The sequence below is a fragment of the Salvelinus fontinalis genome, chromosome 23, assembly GCF_029448725.1.
Source record: "Salvelinus fontinalis isolate EN_2023a chromosome 23, ASM2944872v1, whole genome shotgun sequence".
NCBI lineage: Eukaryota > Metazoa > Chordata > Actinopteri > Salmoniformes > Salmonidae > Salvelinus > Salvelinus fontinalis.
This window is the reverse complement of record NC_074687.1, coordinates 1,210,269-1,224,982: the sequence shown is the minus strand read 5'-3', so window position 1 is coordinate 1,224,982 and position 14,714 is coordinate 1,210,269. Positions and strand designations below refer to the sequence as shown.

Genomic DNA, 14,714 nt, shown 5'->3' with positions numbered 1-14,714 from the left:
GAGTCCTGGTCAGTATAGTCAGGTGGGTGTCTGTGTATTAAAGTCCTGGTCAGTATAGTCAGGTGGGTGTCTGTGTATTAGAGTCCTGGTCAGTATAGTCAGGTAGGTGTCTGTGTATTAGAGTCCTGGTCAGTATAGTCAGGTAGGTGTCTGTGTATTAGAGTCCTGGTCAGGAGCATCAGGTGGGTGTCTGTGTATTAGAGTCCTGGTCAGGAGAGTCAGGTGGGTGTCTGTGTATTAGAGTCCTGGTCAGGATAGTCAGGTGGGTGTCTGTGTATTAGAGTCCTGGTCAGTATAGTCAGGTGGGTGTCTGTGTATTAGAGTCCTGGTCAGTATAGTCAGGTGGGTGTCTGTGTATTAGAGTCCTGGTCAGGAGCATCAGGTGGGTGTCTGTGTATTAGAGTCCTGGTCAGGAGAGTCAGGTGGGTGTCTGTGTATTAGAGTCCTGGTCAGGATAGTCAGGTGGGTGTCTGTGTATTAGAGTCCTGGTCAGCATAGTCAGGTGGGTGTCTGTGTATTAGAGTCCTGGTCAGCATAGTCAGGTGGGTGTCTGTGTATTAGAGTCCTGGTCAGGATAGTCAGGTGGGTGTCTGTGTATTAGAGTCCTGGTCAGTATAGTCAGGTGGGTGTCTGTGTATTAGAGTCCTGGTCAGTATAGTCAGGTGGGTGTCTGTGTATTAGAGTCCTGGTCAGTATAGTCAGGTGGGTGTCTGTGTATTAGAGTCCTGGTAAGGAGAGTCAGGTGGGTGTCTGTGTATTAGAGTCCTGGTCAGCATAGTCAGGTGGGTGTCTGTGTATTAGAGTCCTGGTCAGGATAGTCAGGTGGGTGTCTGTGTATTAGAGTCCTGGTCAGTATAGTCAGGTAGGCGTCTGTGTATTAGAGTCCTGGTCAGTATAGTCAGGTAGGCATCTGTGTATTAGAGTCCTGGTCAGTGTAGTCAGGTGGGTGTCTGTGTATTAGAGTCCTGGTCAGTATAGTCAGGTGGGTGTCTGTGTATTAGAGTCCTGGTCAGTATAGTCAGGTGGGTGTCTGTGTATTAGAGTCCTGGTCAGGAGAGTCAGGTGGGTGTCTGTGTATTAGAGTCCTGGTCAGTATAGTCAGGTAGGTGTCTGTGTATTAGAGTCCTGGTCAGTATAGTCAGGTGGGTGTCTGTGTATTAAAGTCCTGGTCAGTATAGTCAGGTGGGTGTCTGTGTATTAGAGTCCTGGTCAGTATAGTCAGGTAGGTGTCTGTGTATTAGAGTCCTGGTCAGTATAGTCAGGTAGGTGTCTGTGTATTAGAGTCCTGGTCAGGAGCATCAGGTGGGTGTCTGTGTATTAGAGTCCTGGTCAGGAGAGTCAGGTGGGTGTCTGTGTATTAGAGTCCTGGTCAGGATAGTCAGGTGGGTGTCTGTGTATTAGAGTCCTGGTCAGCATAGTCAGGTGGGTGTCTGTGTATTAGAGTCCTGGTCAGCATAGTCAGGTGGGTGTCTGTGTATTAGAGTCCTGGTCAGGATAGTCAGGTGGGTGTCTGTGTATTAGAGTCCTGGTCAGTATAGTCAGGTGGGTGTCTGTGTATTAGAGTCCTGGTCAGGATAGTCAGGTGGGTGTCTGTGTATTAGAGTCCTGGTCAGTATAGTCAGGTGGGTGTCTGTGTATTAGAGTCCTGGTCAGGAGCATCAGGTGGGTGTCTGTGTATTAGAGTCCTGGTCAGGAGAGTCAGGTGGGTGTCTGTGTATTAGAGTCCTGGTCAGGATAGTCAGGTGGGTGTCTGTGTATTAGAGTCCTGGTCAGTATAGTCAGGTGGGTGTCTGTGTATTAGAGTCCTGGTCAGTATAGTCAGGTGGGTGTCTGTGTATTAGAGTCCTGGTCAGGAGCATCAGGTGGGTGTCTGTGTATTAGAGTCCTGGTCAGGAGAGTCAGGTGGGTGTCTGTGTATTAGAGTCCTGGTCAGGATAGTCAGGTGGGTGTCTGTGTATTAGAGTCCTGGTCAGCATAGTCAGGTGGGTGTCTGTGTATTAGAGTCCTGGTCAGCATAGTCAGGTGGGTGTCTGTGTATTAGAGTCCTGGTCAGGATAGTCAGGTGGGTGTCTGTGTATTAGAGTCCTGGTCAGTATAGTCAGGTGGGTGTCTGTGTATTAGAGTCCTGGTCAGTATAGTCAGGTGGGTGTCTGTGTATTAGAGTCCTGGTCAGTATAGTCAGGTAGGTGTCTGTGTATTAGAGTCCTGGTCAGTATAGTCAGGTAGGTGTCTGTGTATTAGAGTCCTGGTCAGTATAGTCAGGTGGGTGTCTGTGTATTAGAGTCCTGGTCAGTATAGTCAGGTGGGTGTCTGTGTATTAGAGTCCTGGTCAGTATAGTCAGGTGGGTGTCTGTGTATTAGAGTCCTGGTCAGGAGCGTCAGGTGGGTGTCTGTGTATTAGAGTCCTGGTCAGGATAGTCAGGTGGGTGTCTGTGTATTAGAGTCCTGGTCAGCATAGTCAGGTGGGTGTCTGTGTATTAGAGTCCTGGTCAGCATAGTCAGGTGGGTGTCTGTGTATTAGAGTCCTGGTCAGTATAGTCAGGTGGGTGTCTGTGTATTAGAGTCCTGGTCAGGATAGTCAGGTGGGTGTCTGTGTATTAGAGTCCTGGTCAGGATAGTCAGGTGGGTGTCTGTGTATTAGAGTCCTGGTCAGTATAGTCAGGTGGGTGTCTGTGTATTAGAGTCCTGGTCAGTATAGTCAGGTGGGTGTCTGTGTATTAGAGTCCTGGTCAGTATAGTCAGGTGGGTGTCTGTGTATTAGAGTCCTGGTCAGTATAGTCAGGTGGGTGTCTGTGTATTAGAGTCCTGGTCAGTATAGTCAGGTGGGTGTCTGTGTATTAGAGTCCTGGTCAGTATAGTCAGGTGGGTCTGTGTATTAGAGTCCTGGTCAGTATAGTCAGGTGGGTGTCTGTGTATTAGAGTCCTGGTCAGTATAGTCAGGTGGGTGTCTGTGTATTAGAGTCCTGGTCAGTATAGTCAGGTGGGTGTCTGTGTATTAAAGTCCTGGTCAGTATAGTCAGGTGGGTGTCTGTGTATTAGAGTCCTGGTCAGTATAGTCAGGTGGGTGTCTGTGTATTAAAGTCCTGGTCAGTATAGTCAGGTGGGTGTCTGTGTATTAGAGTCCTGGTCAGTATAGTCAGGTGGGTGTCTGTGTATTAGAGTCCTGGTCAGTATAGTCAGGTAGGTGTCTGTGTATTAGAGTCCTGGTCAGTATAGTCAGGTGGGTGTCTGTGTATTAGAGTCCTGGTCAGTATAGTCAGGTGGGTGTCTGTGTATTAGAGTCCTGGTCAGTATAGTCAGGTGGGTGTCTGTGTATTAGAGTCCTGGTCAGTATAGTCAGGTAGGTGTCTGTGTATTAGAGTCCTGGTCAGTATAGTCAGGTGGGTGTCTGTGTATTAGAGTCCTGGTCAGTATAGTCAGGTGGGTGCCTGTGTATTAGAGTCCTGGTCAGTATAGTCAGGTGGGTGTCTGTGTATTAGAGTCCTGGTCAGGAGCATCAGGTGGGTGTCTGTGTATTAGAGTCCTGGTCAGGAGAGTCAGGTGGGTGTCTGTGTATTAGAGTCCTGGTCAGGATAGTCAGGTGGGTGTCTGTGTATTAGAGTCCTGGTCAGCATAGTCAGGTGGGTGTCTGTGTATTAGAGTCCTGGTCAGCATAGTCAGGTGGGTGTCTGTGTATTAGAGTCCTGGTCAGGATAGTCAGGTGGGTGTCTGTGTATTAGAGTCCTGTTCAGTATAGTCAGGTGGGTTTCTGTGTATTAGAGTCCTGGTCAGTATAGTCAGGTGGGTGTCTGTGTATTAGAGTCCTGGTCAGTATAGTCAGGTGGGTGTCTGTGTATTAGAGTCCTGGTGAGTATAGTCAGGTGGGTGTCTGTGTATTAGAGTCCTGGTCAGTATAGTCAGGTGGGTGTCTGTGTATTAGAGTCCTGGTCAGTATAGTCAGGTGGGTGTCTGTGTATTAGAGTCCTGGTCAGTATAGTCAGGTGGGTGTCTGTGTATTAAAGTCCTGGTCAGTATAGTCAGGTGGGTGTCTGTGTATTAGAGTCCTGGTCAGTATAGTCAGGTAGGTGTCTGTGTATTAGAGTCCTGGTCAGTATAGTCAGGTAGGTGTCTGTGTATTAGAGTCCTGGTCAGTATAGTCAGGTGGGTGTCTGTGTATTAGAGTCCTGGTCAGTATAGTCAGGTGGGTGTCTGTGTATTAGAGTCCTGGTCAGTATAGTCAGGTGGGTGTCTGTGTATTAGAGTCCTGGTCAGGAGCATCAGGTGGGTGTCTGTGTATTAGAGTCCTGGTCAGGAGAGTCAGGTGGGTGTCTGTGTATTAGAGTCCTGGTCAGGATAGTCAGGTGGGTGTCTGTGTATTAGAGTCCTGGTCAGTATAGTCAGGTGGGTGTCTGTGTATTAGAGTCCTGGTCAGTATAGTCAGGTGGGTGTCTGTGTATTAGAGTCCTGGTCAGGAGCATCAGGTGGGTGTCTGTGTATTAGAGTCCTGGTCAGGAGAGTCAGGTGGGTGTCTGTGTATTAGAGTCCTGGTCAGGATAGTCAGGTGGGTGTCTGTGTATTAGAGTCCTGGTCAGCATAGTCAGGTGGGTGTCTGTGTATTAGAGTCCTGGTCAGCATAGTCAGGTGGGTGTCTGTGTATTAGAGTCCTGGTCAGGATAGTCAGGTGGGTGTCTGTGTATTAGAGTCCTGGTCAGTATAGTCAGGTGGGTGTCTGTGTATTAGAGTCCTGGTCAGGATAGTCAGGTGGGTGTCTGTGTATTAGAGTCCTGGTCAGTATAGTCAGGTGGGTGTCTGTGTATTAGAGTCCTGGTCAGGATAGTCAGGTAGGTGTCTGTGTATTAGAGTCCTGGTCAGTATAGTTAGCTGGGTGTCTGTGTATTAGAGTCCTGGTCAGGATAGTCAGGTAGGTGTCTCTGTATTAGAGTCCTGGTCAGTATAGTCAGGTAGGTGTCTGTGTATTAGAGTCCTGGTCAGTATAGTCAGGTGGGTGTCTGTGTATTAGAGTCCTGGTCAGTATAGTCAGGTGGGTGTCTGTGTATTAGAGTCCTGGTCAGGAGAGTCAGGTGGGTGCCTGTGTATTAGAGTCCTGGTCAGTATAGTCAGGTGGGTGTCTGTGTATTAGAGTCCTGGTCAGGAGCATCAGGTGGGTGTCTGTGTATTAGAGTCCTGGTCAGGAGAGTCAGGTGGGTGTCTGTGTATTAGAGTCCTGGTCAGGATAGTCAGGTGGGTGTCTGTGTATTAGAGTCCTGGTCAGCATAGTCAGGTGGGTGTCTGTGTATTAGAGTCCTGGTCAGCATAGTCAGGTGGGTGTCTGTGTATTAGAGTCCTGGTCAGGATAGTCAGGTGGGTGTCTGTGTATTAGAGTCCTGTTCAGTATAGTCAGGTGGGTGTCTGTGTATTAGAGTCCTGGTCAGTATAGTCAGGTGGGTGTCTGTGTATTAGAGTCCTGGTCAGTATAGTCAGGTGGGTGTCTGTGTATTAGAGTCCTGGTGAGTATAGTCAGGTGGGTGTCTGTGTATTAGAGTCCTGGTCAGTATAGTCAGGTGGGTGTCTGTGTATTAGAGTCCTGGTCAGTATAGTCAGGTGGGTGTCTGTGTATTAGAGTCCTGGTCAGTATAGTCAGGTGGGTGTCTGTGTATTAAAGTCCTGGTCAGTATAGTCAGGTGGGTGTCTGTGTATTAGAGTCCTGGTCAGTATAGTCAGGTAGGTGTCTGTGTATTAGAGTCCTGGTCAGTATAGTCAGGTAGGTGTCTGTGTATTAGAGTCCTGGTCAGTATAGTCAGGTGGGTGTCTGTGTATTAGAGTCCTGGTCAGTATAGTCAGGTGGGTGTCTGTGTATTAGAGTCCTGGTCAGTATAGTCAGGTGGGTGTCTGTGTATTAGAGTCCTGGTCAGGAGCATCAGGTGGGTGTCTGTGTATTAGAGTCCTGGTCAGGAGAGTCAGGTGGGTGTCTGTGTATTAGAGTCCTGGTCAGGATAGTCAGGTGGGTGTCTGTGTATTAGAGTCCTGGTCAGTATAGTCAGGTGGGTGTCTGTGTATTAGAGTCCTGGTCAGTATAGTCAGGTGGGTGTCTGTGTATTAGAGTCCTGGTCAGGAGCATCAGGTGGGTGTCTGTGTATTAGAGTCCTGGTCAGGAGAGTCAGGTGGGTGTCTGTGTATTAGAGTCCTGGTCAGGATAGTCAGGTGGGTGTCTGTGTATTAGAGTCCTGGTCAGCATAGTCAGGTGGGTGTCTGTGTATTAGAGTCCTGGTCAGCATAGTCAGGTGGGTGTCTGTGTATTAGAGTCCTGGTCAGGATAGTCAGGTGGGTGTCTGTGTATTAGAGTCCTGGTCAGTATAGTCAGGTGGGTGTCTGTGTATTAGAGTCCTGGTCAGGATAGTCAGGTGGGTGTCTGTGTATTAGAGTCCTGGTCAGTATAGTCAGGTGGGTGTCTGTGTATTAGAGTCCTGGTCAGGATAGTCAGGTAGGTGTCTGTGTATTAGAGTCCTGGTCAGTATAGTTAGCTGGGTGTCTGTGTATTAGAGTCCTGGTCAGGATAGTCAGGTAGGTGTCTCTGTATTAGAGTCCTGGTCAGTATAGTCAGGTAGGTGTCTGTGTATTAGAGTCCTGGTCAGTATAGTCAGGTGGGTGTCTGTGTATTAGAGTCCTGGTCAGTATAGTCAGGTGGGTGTCTGTGTATTAGAGTCCTGGTCAGGAGAGTCAGGTGGGTGTCTGTGTATTAGAGTCCTGGTCAGTATAGTCAGGTGGGTGTCTGTGTATTAGAGTCCTGGTCAGGAGAGTCAGGTGGGTGTCTGTGTATTAGAGTCCTGGTCAGTATAGTCAGGTGGGTGTCTGTGTATTAGAGTCCTGGTCAGGAGAGTCAGGTGGGTGTCTGTGTATTAGAGTCCTGGTCAGTATAGTCAGGTGGGTGTCTGTGTAATAGAGTCCTGGTCAGTATAGTCAGGTGGGTGTCTGTGTATTAGAGTCCTGGTCAGTATAGTCAGGTGGGTGTCTGTGTATTAGAGTCCTGGTCAGTATAATCAGGTGGGTGTCTGTGTATTAGAGTCCTGGTCAGGAGAGTCAGGTGGGTGTCTGTGTATTAGAGTCCTGGTCAGTATAGTCAGGTGGGTGTCTGTGTATTAGAGTCCTGGTCAGGAGCATCAGGTGGGTGTCTGTGTATTAGAGTCCTGGTCAGGATAGTCAGGTGGGTGTCTGTGTATTAGAGTCCTGGTCAGTATAGTCAGGTGGGTGTCTGTGTATTAGAGTCCTGGTCAGTATAGTCAGGTGGGTGTCTGTGTATTAGAGTCCTGGTCAGTATAGTCAGGTGGGTGTCTGTGTATTAGAGTCCTGGTCAGTATAGTCAGGTGGGTGTCTGTGTATTAGAGTCCTGGTCAGTATAGTCAGGTGGGTGTCTGTGTATTAGAGTCCTGGTCAGGAGCGTCAGGTGGGTGTCTGTGTATTAGAGTCCTGGTCAGTATAGTCAGGTAGGTGTCTGTGTATTAGAGTCCTGGTCAGTATAGTCAGGTAGGTGTCTGTGTATTAGAGTCCTGGTCAGGAGAGTCAGGTGGGTGTCTGTGTATTAGAGTCCTGGTCAGTATAGTCAGGTGGGTGTCTGTGTATTAGAGTCCTGGTCAGTATAGTCAGGTGGGTGTCTGTGTATTAGAGTCCTGGTCAGGATAGTCAGGTGGGTGTCTGTGTATTAGAGTCCTGGTCAGGAGAGTCAGGTGGGTGTCTGTGTATTAGAGTCCTGGTCAGTATAGTCAGGTGGGTGTCTGTGTATTAGAGTCCTGGTCAGTATAGTCAGGTGGGTGTCTGTGTATTAGAGTCCTGGTCAGGATAGTCAGGTAGGTGTCTGTGTATTAGAGTCCTGGTCAGCATAGTCAGGTGGGTGTCTGTGTATTAGAGTCCTGGTCAGCATAGTCAGGTGGGTGTCTGTGTATTAGAGTCCTGTTCAGTATAGTCAGGTGGGTGTCTGTGTATTAGAGTCCTGTTCAGTATAGTCAGGTGGGTGTCTGTGTATTAGAGTCCTGGTCAGTATAGTCAGGTGGGTGTCTGTGTATTAGAGTCCTGGTCAGTATAGTCAGGTGGGTGTCTGTGTATTAGAGTCCTGGTCAGTATAGTCAGGTGGGTGTCTGTGTATTAGAGTCCTGGTCAGTATAGTCAGGTGGGTGTCTGTGTATTAGAGTCCTGGTCAGTATAGTCAGGTGGGTGTCTGTGTATTAAAGTCCTGGTCAGTATAGTCAGGTGGGTGTCTGTGTATTAGAGTCCTGGTCAGTATAGTCAGGTAGGTGTCTGTGTATTAGAGTCCTGGTCAGTATAGTCAGGTAGGTGTCTGTGTATTAGAGTCCTGGTCAGTATAGTCAGGTGGGTGTCTGTGTATTAGAGTCCTGGTCAGTATAGTCAGGTGGGTGTCTGTGTATTAGAGTCCTGGTCAGTATAGTCAGGTGGGTGTCTGTGTATTAGAGTCCTGGTCAGGAGCATCAGGTGGGTGTCTGTGTATTAGAGTCCTGGTCAGGAGCATCAGGTGGGTGTCTGTGTATTAGAGTCCTGGTCAGGAGAGTCAGGTGGGTGTCTGTGTATTAGAGTCCTGGTCAGGATAGTCAGGTGGGTGTCTGTGTATTAGAGTCCTGGTCAGTATAGTCAGGTGGGTGTCTGTGTATTAGAGTCCTGGTCAGTATAGTCAGGTGGGTGTCTGTGTATTAGAGTCCTGGTCAGGAGCATCAGGTGGGTGTCTGTGTATTAGAGTCCTGGTCAGGATAGTCAGGTGGGTGTCTGTGTATTAGAGTCCTGGTCAGCATAGTCAGGTGGGTGTCTGTGTATTAGAGTCCTGGTCAGCATAGTCAGGTGGGTGTCTGTGTATTAGAGTCCTGGTCAGGATAGTCAGGTGGGTGTCTGTGTATTAGAGTCCTGGTCAGTATAGTCAGGTGGGTGTCTGTGTATTAGAGTCCTGGTCAGGATAGTCAGGTGGGTGTCTGTGTATTAGAGTCCTGGTCAGTATAGTCAGGTGGGTGTCTGTGTATTAGAGTCCTGGTCAGGATAGTCAGGTAGGTGTCTGTGTATTAGAGTCCTGGTCAGTATAGTTAGCTGGGTGTCTGTGTATTAGAGTCCTGGTCAGGATAGTCAGGTAGGTGTCTCTGTATTAGAGTCGTGGTCAGTATAGTCAGGTAGGTGTCTGTGTATTAGAGTCCTGGTCAGTATAGTCAGGTGGGTGTCTGTGTATTAGAGTCCTGGTCAGTATAGTCAGGTGGGTGTCTGTGTATTAGAGTCCTGGTCAGGAGAGTCAGGTGGGTGTCTGTGTATTAGAGTCCTGGTCAGTATAGTCAGGTGGGTGTCTGTGTATTAGAGTCCTGGTCAGTATAGTCAGGTGGGTGTCTGTGTATTAGAGTCCTGGTCAGGAGAGTCAGGTGGGTGTCTGTGTATTAGAGTCCTGGTCAGGAGAGTCAGGTGGGTGTCTGTGTATTAGAGTCCTGGTCAGTATAGTCAGGTGGGTGTCTGTGTAATAGAGTCCTGGTCAGTATAGTCAGGTGGGTGTCTGTGTATTAGAGTCCTGGTCAGTATAGTCAGGTGGGTGTCTGTGTATTAGAGTCCTGGTCAGTATAGTCAGGTGGGTGTCTGTGTATTAGAGTCCTGGTCAGGAGAGTCAGGTGGGTGTCTGTGTATTAGAGTCCTGGTCAGTATAGTCAGGTGGGTGTCTGTGTATTAGAGTCCTGGTCAGGAGCATCAGGTGGGTGTCTGTGTATTAGAGTCCTGGTCAGGAGAGTCAGGTGGGTGTCTGTGTATTAGAGTCCTGGTCAGGATAGTCAGGTGGGTGTCTGTGTATTAGAGTCCTGGTCAGCATAGTCAGGTGGGTGTCTGTGTATTAGAGTCCTGGTCAGCATAGTCAGGTGGGTGTCTGTGTATTAGAGTCCTGGTCAGGATAGTCAGGTGGGTGTCTGTGTATTAGAGTCCTGGTCAGTATAGTCAGGTGGGTGTCTGTGTATTAGAGTCCTGGTCAGTATAGTCAGGTGGGTGTCTGTGTATTAGAGTCCTGGTCAGTATAGTCAGGTGGGTGTCTGTGTATTAGAGTCCTGGTCAGTATAGTCAGGTGGGTGTCTGTGTATTAGAGTCCTGGTCAGGAGAGTCAGGTGGGTGTCTGTGTATTAGAGTCCTGGTCAGCATAGTCAGGTGGGTGTCTGTGTATTAGAGTCCTGGTCAGTATAGTCAGGTGGGTGTCTGTGTATTAGAGTCCTGGTCAGGAGAGTCAGGTGGGTGTCTGTGTATTAGAGTCCTGGTCAGGAGAGTCAGGTGGGTGTCTGTGTATTAGAGTCCTGGTCAGTATAGTCAGGTGGGTGTCTGTGTAATAGAGTCCTGGTCAGTATAGTCAGGTGGGTGTCTGTGTATTAGAGTCCTGGTCAGTATAGTCAGGTGGGTGTCTGTGTATTAGAGTCCTGGTCAGTATAGTCAGGTGGGTGTCTGTGTATTAGAGTCCTGGTCAGGAGAGTCAGGTGGGTGTCTGTGTATTAGAGTCCTGGTCAGTATAGTCAGGTGGGTGTCTGTGTATTAGAGTCCTGGTCAGGAGCATCAGGTGGGTGTCTGTGTATTAGAGTCCTGGTCAGGAGAGTCAGGTGGGTGTCTGTGTATTAGAGTCCTGGTCAGGATAGTCAGGTGGGTGTCTGTGTATTAGAGTCCTGGTCAGCATAGTCAGGTGGGTGTCTGTGTATTAGAGTCCTGGTCAGCATAGTCAGGTGGGTGTCTGTGTATTAGAGTCCTGGTCAGGATAGTCAGGTGGGTGTCTGTGTATTAGAGTCCTGGTCAGTATAGTCAGGTGGGTGTCTGTGTATTAGAGTCCTGGTCAGTATAGTCAGGTGGGTGTCTGTGTATTAGAGTCCTGGTCAGTATAGTCAGGTGGGTGTCTGTGTATTAGAGTCCTGGTCAGTATAGTCAGGTGGGTGTCTGTGTATTAGAGTCCTGGTCAGGAGAGTCAGGTGGGTGTCTGTGTATTAGAGTCCTGGTCAGCATAGTCAGGTGGGTGTCTGTGTATTAGAGTCCTGGTCAGCATAGTCAGGTGGGTGTCTGTGTATTAGAGTCCTGGTCAGGATAGTCAGGTGGGTGTCTGTGTATTAGAGTCCTGGTCAGTATAGTCAGGTGGGTGTCTGTGTATTAGAGTCCTGGTCAGGATAGTCAGGTGGGTGTCTGTGTATTAGAGTCCTGGTCAGTATAGTCAGGTGGGTGTCTGTGTATTAGAGTCCTGGTCAGGATAGTCAGGTAGGTGTCTGTGTATTAGAGTCCTGGTCAGTATAGTTAGCTGGGTGTCTGTGTATTAGAGTCCTGGTCAGGATAGTCAGGTAGGTGTCTCTGTATTAGAGTCCTGGTCAGTATAGTCAGGTAGGTGTCTGTGTATTAGAGTCCTGGTCAGTATAGTCAGGTGGGTGTCTGTGTATTAGAGTCCTGGTCAGTATAGTCAGGTGGGTGTCTGTGTATTAGAGTCCTGGTCAGGAGAGTCAGGTGGGTGCCTGTGTATTAGAGTCCTGGTCAGTATAGTCAGGTGGGTGTCTGTGTATTAGAGTCCTGGTCAGGAGCATCAGGTGGGTGTCTGTGTATTAGAGTCCTGGTCAGGAGAGTCAGGTGGGTGTCTGTGTATTAGAGTCCTGGTCAGGATAGTCAGGTGGGTGTCTGTGTATTAGAGTCCTGGTCAGCATAGTCAGGTGGGTGTCTGTGTATTAGAGTCCTGGTCAGCATAGTCAGGTGGGTGTCTGTGTATTAGAGTCCTGGTCAGGATAGTCAGGTGGGTGTCTGTGTATTAGAGTCCTGTTCAGTATAGTCAGGTGGGTGTCTGTGTATTAGAGTCCTGGTCAGTATAGTCAGGTGGGTGTCTGTGTATTAGAGTCCTGGTCAGTATAGTCAGGTGGGTGTCTGTGTATTAGAGTCCTGGTGAGTATAGTCAGGTGGGTGTCTGTGTATTAGAGTCCTGGTCAGTATAGTCAGGTGGGTGTCTGTGTATTAGAGTCCTGGTCAGTATAGTCAGGTGGGTGTCTGTGTATTAGAGTCCTGGTCAGTATAGTCAGGTGGGTGTCTGTGTATTAAAGTCCTGGTCAGTATAGTCAGGTGGGTGTCTGTGTATTAGAGTCCTGGTCAGTATAGTCAGGTAGGTGTCTGTGTATTAGAGTCCTGGTCAGTATAGTCAGGTAGGTGTCTGTGTATTAGAGTCCTGGTCAGTATAGTCAGGTGGGTGTCTGTGTATTAGAGTCCTGGTCAGTATAGTCAGGTGGGTGTCTGTGTATTAGAGTCCTGGTCAGTATAGTCAGGTGGGTGTCTGTGTATTAGAGTCCTGGTCAGGAGCATCAGGTGGGTGTCTGTGTATTAGAGTCCTGGTCAGGAGAGTCAGGTGGGTGTCTGTGTATTAGAGTCCTGGTCAGGATAGTCAGGTGGGTGTCTGTGTATTAGAGTCCTGGTCAGTATAGTCAGGTGGGTGTCTGTGTATTAGAGTCCTGGTCAGTATAGTCAGGTGGGTGTCTGTGTATTAGAGTCCTGGTCAGGAGCGTCAGGTGGGTGTCTGTGTATTAGAGTCCTGGTCAGGAGAGTCAGGTGGGTGTCTGTGTATTAGAGTCCTGGTCAGGATAGTCAGGTGGGTGTCTGTGTATTAGAGTCCTGGTCAGCATAGTCAGGTGGGTGTCTGTGTATTAGAGTCCTGGTCAGCATAGTCAGGTGGGTGTCTGTGTATTAGAGTCCTGGTCAGGATAGTCAGGTGGGTGTCTGTGTATTAGAGTCCTGGTCAGTATAGTCAGGTGGGTGTCTGTGTATTAGAGTCCTGGTCAGGATAGTCAGGTGGGTGTCTGTGTATTAGAGTCCTGGTCAGTATAGTCAGGTGGGTGTCTGTGTATTAGAGTCCTGGTCAGGATAGTCAGGTAGGTGTCTGTGTATTAGAGTCCTGGTCAGTATAGTTAAATGGGTGTCTGTGTATTAGAGTCCTGGTCAGGAGAGTCAGGTAGGTGTCTCTGTATTAGAGTCCTGGTCAGTATAGTCAGGTAGGTGTCTGTGTATTAGAGTCCTGGTCAGTATAGTCAGGTGGGTGTCTGTGTATTAGAGTCCTGGTCAGTATAGTCAGGTGGGTGTCTGTGTATTAGAGTCCTGGTCAGGAGAGTCAGGTGGGTGTCTGTGTATTAGAGTCCTGGTCAGTATAGTCAGGTGGGTGTCTGTGTATTAGAGTCCTGGTCAGGAGAGTCAGGTGGGTGTCTGTGTATTAGAGTCCTGGTCAGTATAGTCAGGTGGGTGTCTGTGTATTAGAGTCCTGGTCAGGAGAGTCAGGTGGGTGTCTGTGTATTAGAGTCCTGGTCAGTATAGTCAGGTGGGTGTCTGTGTAATAGAGTCCTGGTCAGTATAGTCAGGTGGGTGTCTGTGTATTAGAGTCCTGGTCAGTATAGTCAGGTGGGTGTCTGTGTATTAGAGTCCTGGTCAGTATAGTCAGGTGGGTGTCTGTGTATTAGAGTCCTGGTCAGGAGAGTCAGGTGGGTGTCTGTGTATTAGAGTCCTGGTCAGGAGCATCAGGTGGGTGTCTGTGTATTAGAGTCCTGGTCAGGATAGTCAGGTGGGTGTCTGTGTATTAGAGTCCTGGTCAGGATAGTCAGGTGGGTGTCTGTGTATTAGAGTCCTGGTCAGTATAGTCAGGTGGGTGTCTGTGTATTAGAGTCCTGGTCAGTATAGTCAGGTGGGTGTCTGTGTATTAGAGTCCTGGTCAGTATAGTCAGGTGGGTGTCTGTGTATTAGAGTCCTGGTCAGTATAGTCAGGTGGGTGTCTGTGTATTAGAGTCCTGGTCAGTATAGTCAGGTGGGTGTCTGTGTATTAGAGTCCTGGTCAGGAGCGTCAGGTGGGTGTCTGTGTATTAGAGTCCTGGTCAGTATAGTCAGGTAGGTGTCTGTGTATTAGAGTCCTGGTCAGGAGAGTCAGGTGGGTGTCTGTGTATTAGAGTCCTGGTCAGGAGAGTCAGGTGGGTGTCTGTGTATTAGAGTCCTGGTCAGTATAGTCAGGTGGGTGTCTGTGTATTAGAGTCCTGGTCAGGATAGTCAGGTGGGTGTCTGTGTATTAGAGTCCTGGTCAGGATAGTCAGGTGGGTGTCTGTGTATTAGAGTCCTGGTCAGGAGAGTCAGGTGGGTGTCTGTGTATTAGAGTCCTGGTCAGTATAGTCAGGTGGGTGTCTGTGTATTAGAGTCCTGGTCAGTATAGTCAGGTGGGTGTCTGTGTATTAGAGTCCTGGTCAGGATAGTCAGGTAGGTGTCTGTGTATTAGAGTCCTGGTCAGCATAGTCAGGTGGGTGTCTGTGTATTAGAGTCCTGGTCAGCATAGTCAGGTGGGTGTCTGTGTATTAGAGTCCTGTTCAGTATAGTCAGGTGGGTGTCTGTGTATTAGAGTCCTGTTCAGTATAGTCAGGTGGGTGTCTGTGTATTAGAGTCCTGGTCAGTATAGTCAGGTGGGTGTCTGTGTATTAGAGTCCTGGTCAGTATAGTCAGGTGGGTGTCTGTGTATTAGAGTCCTGGTCAGTATAGTCAGGTGGGTGTCTGTGTATTAGAGTCCTGGTCAGTATAGTCAGGTGGGTGTCTGTGTATTAGAGTCCTGGTCAGTATAGTCAGGTGGGTGTCTGTGTATTAAAGTCCTGGTCAGTATAGTCAGGTGGGTGTCTGTGTATTAGAGTCCTGGTCAGTATAGTCAGGTAGGTGTCTGTGTATTAGAGTCCTGGTCAGTATAGTCAGGTAGGTGTCTGTGT

General features: G+C 48.7%; 1 protein-coding gene across 1 annotated transcript in view; it reads right to left on the bottom strand.

Moving 5' to 3' along the window:
- The window catches only part of LOC129820679 (unconventional myosin-X-like), a 440,174-nt gene that overhangs the window by 162,329 nt on the left and 263,131 nt on the right, over positions 1-14,714 (bottom strand). The window lies entirely within an intron of this gene.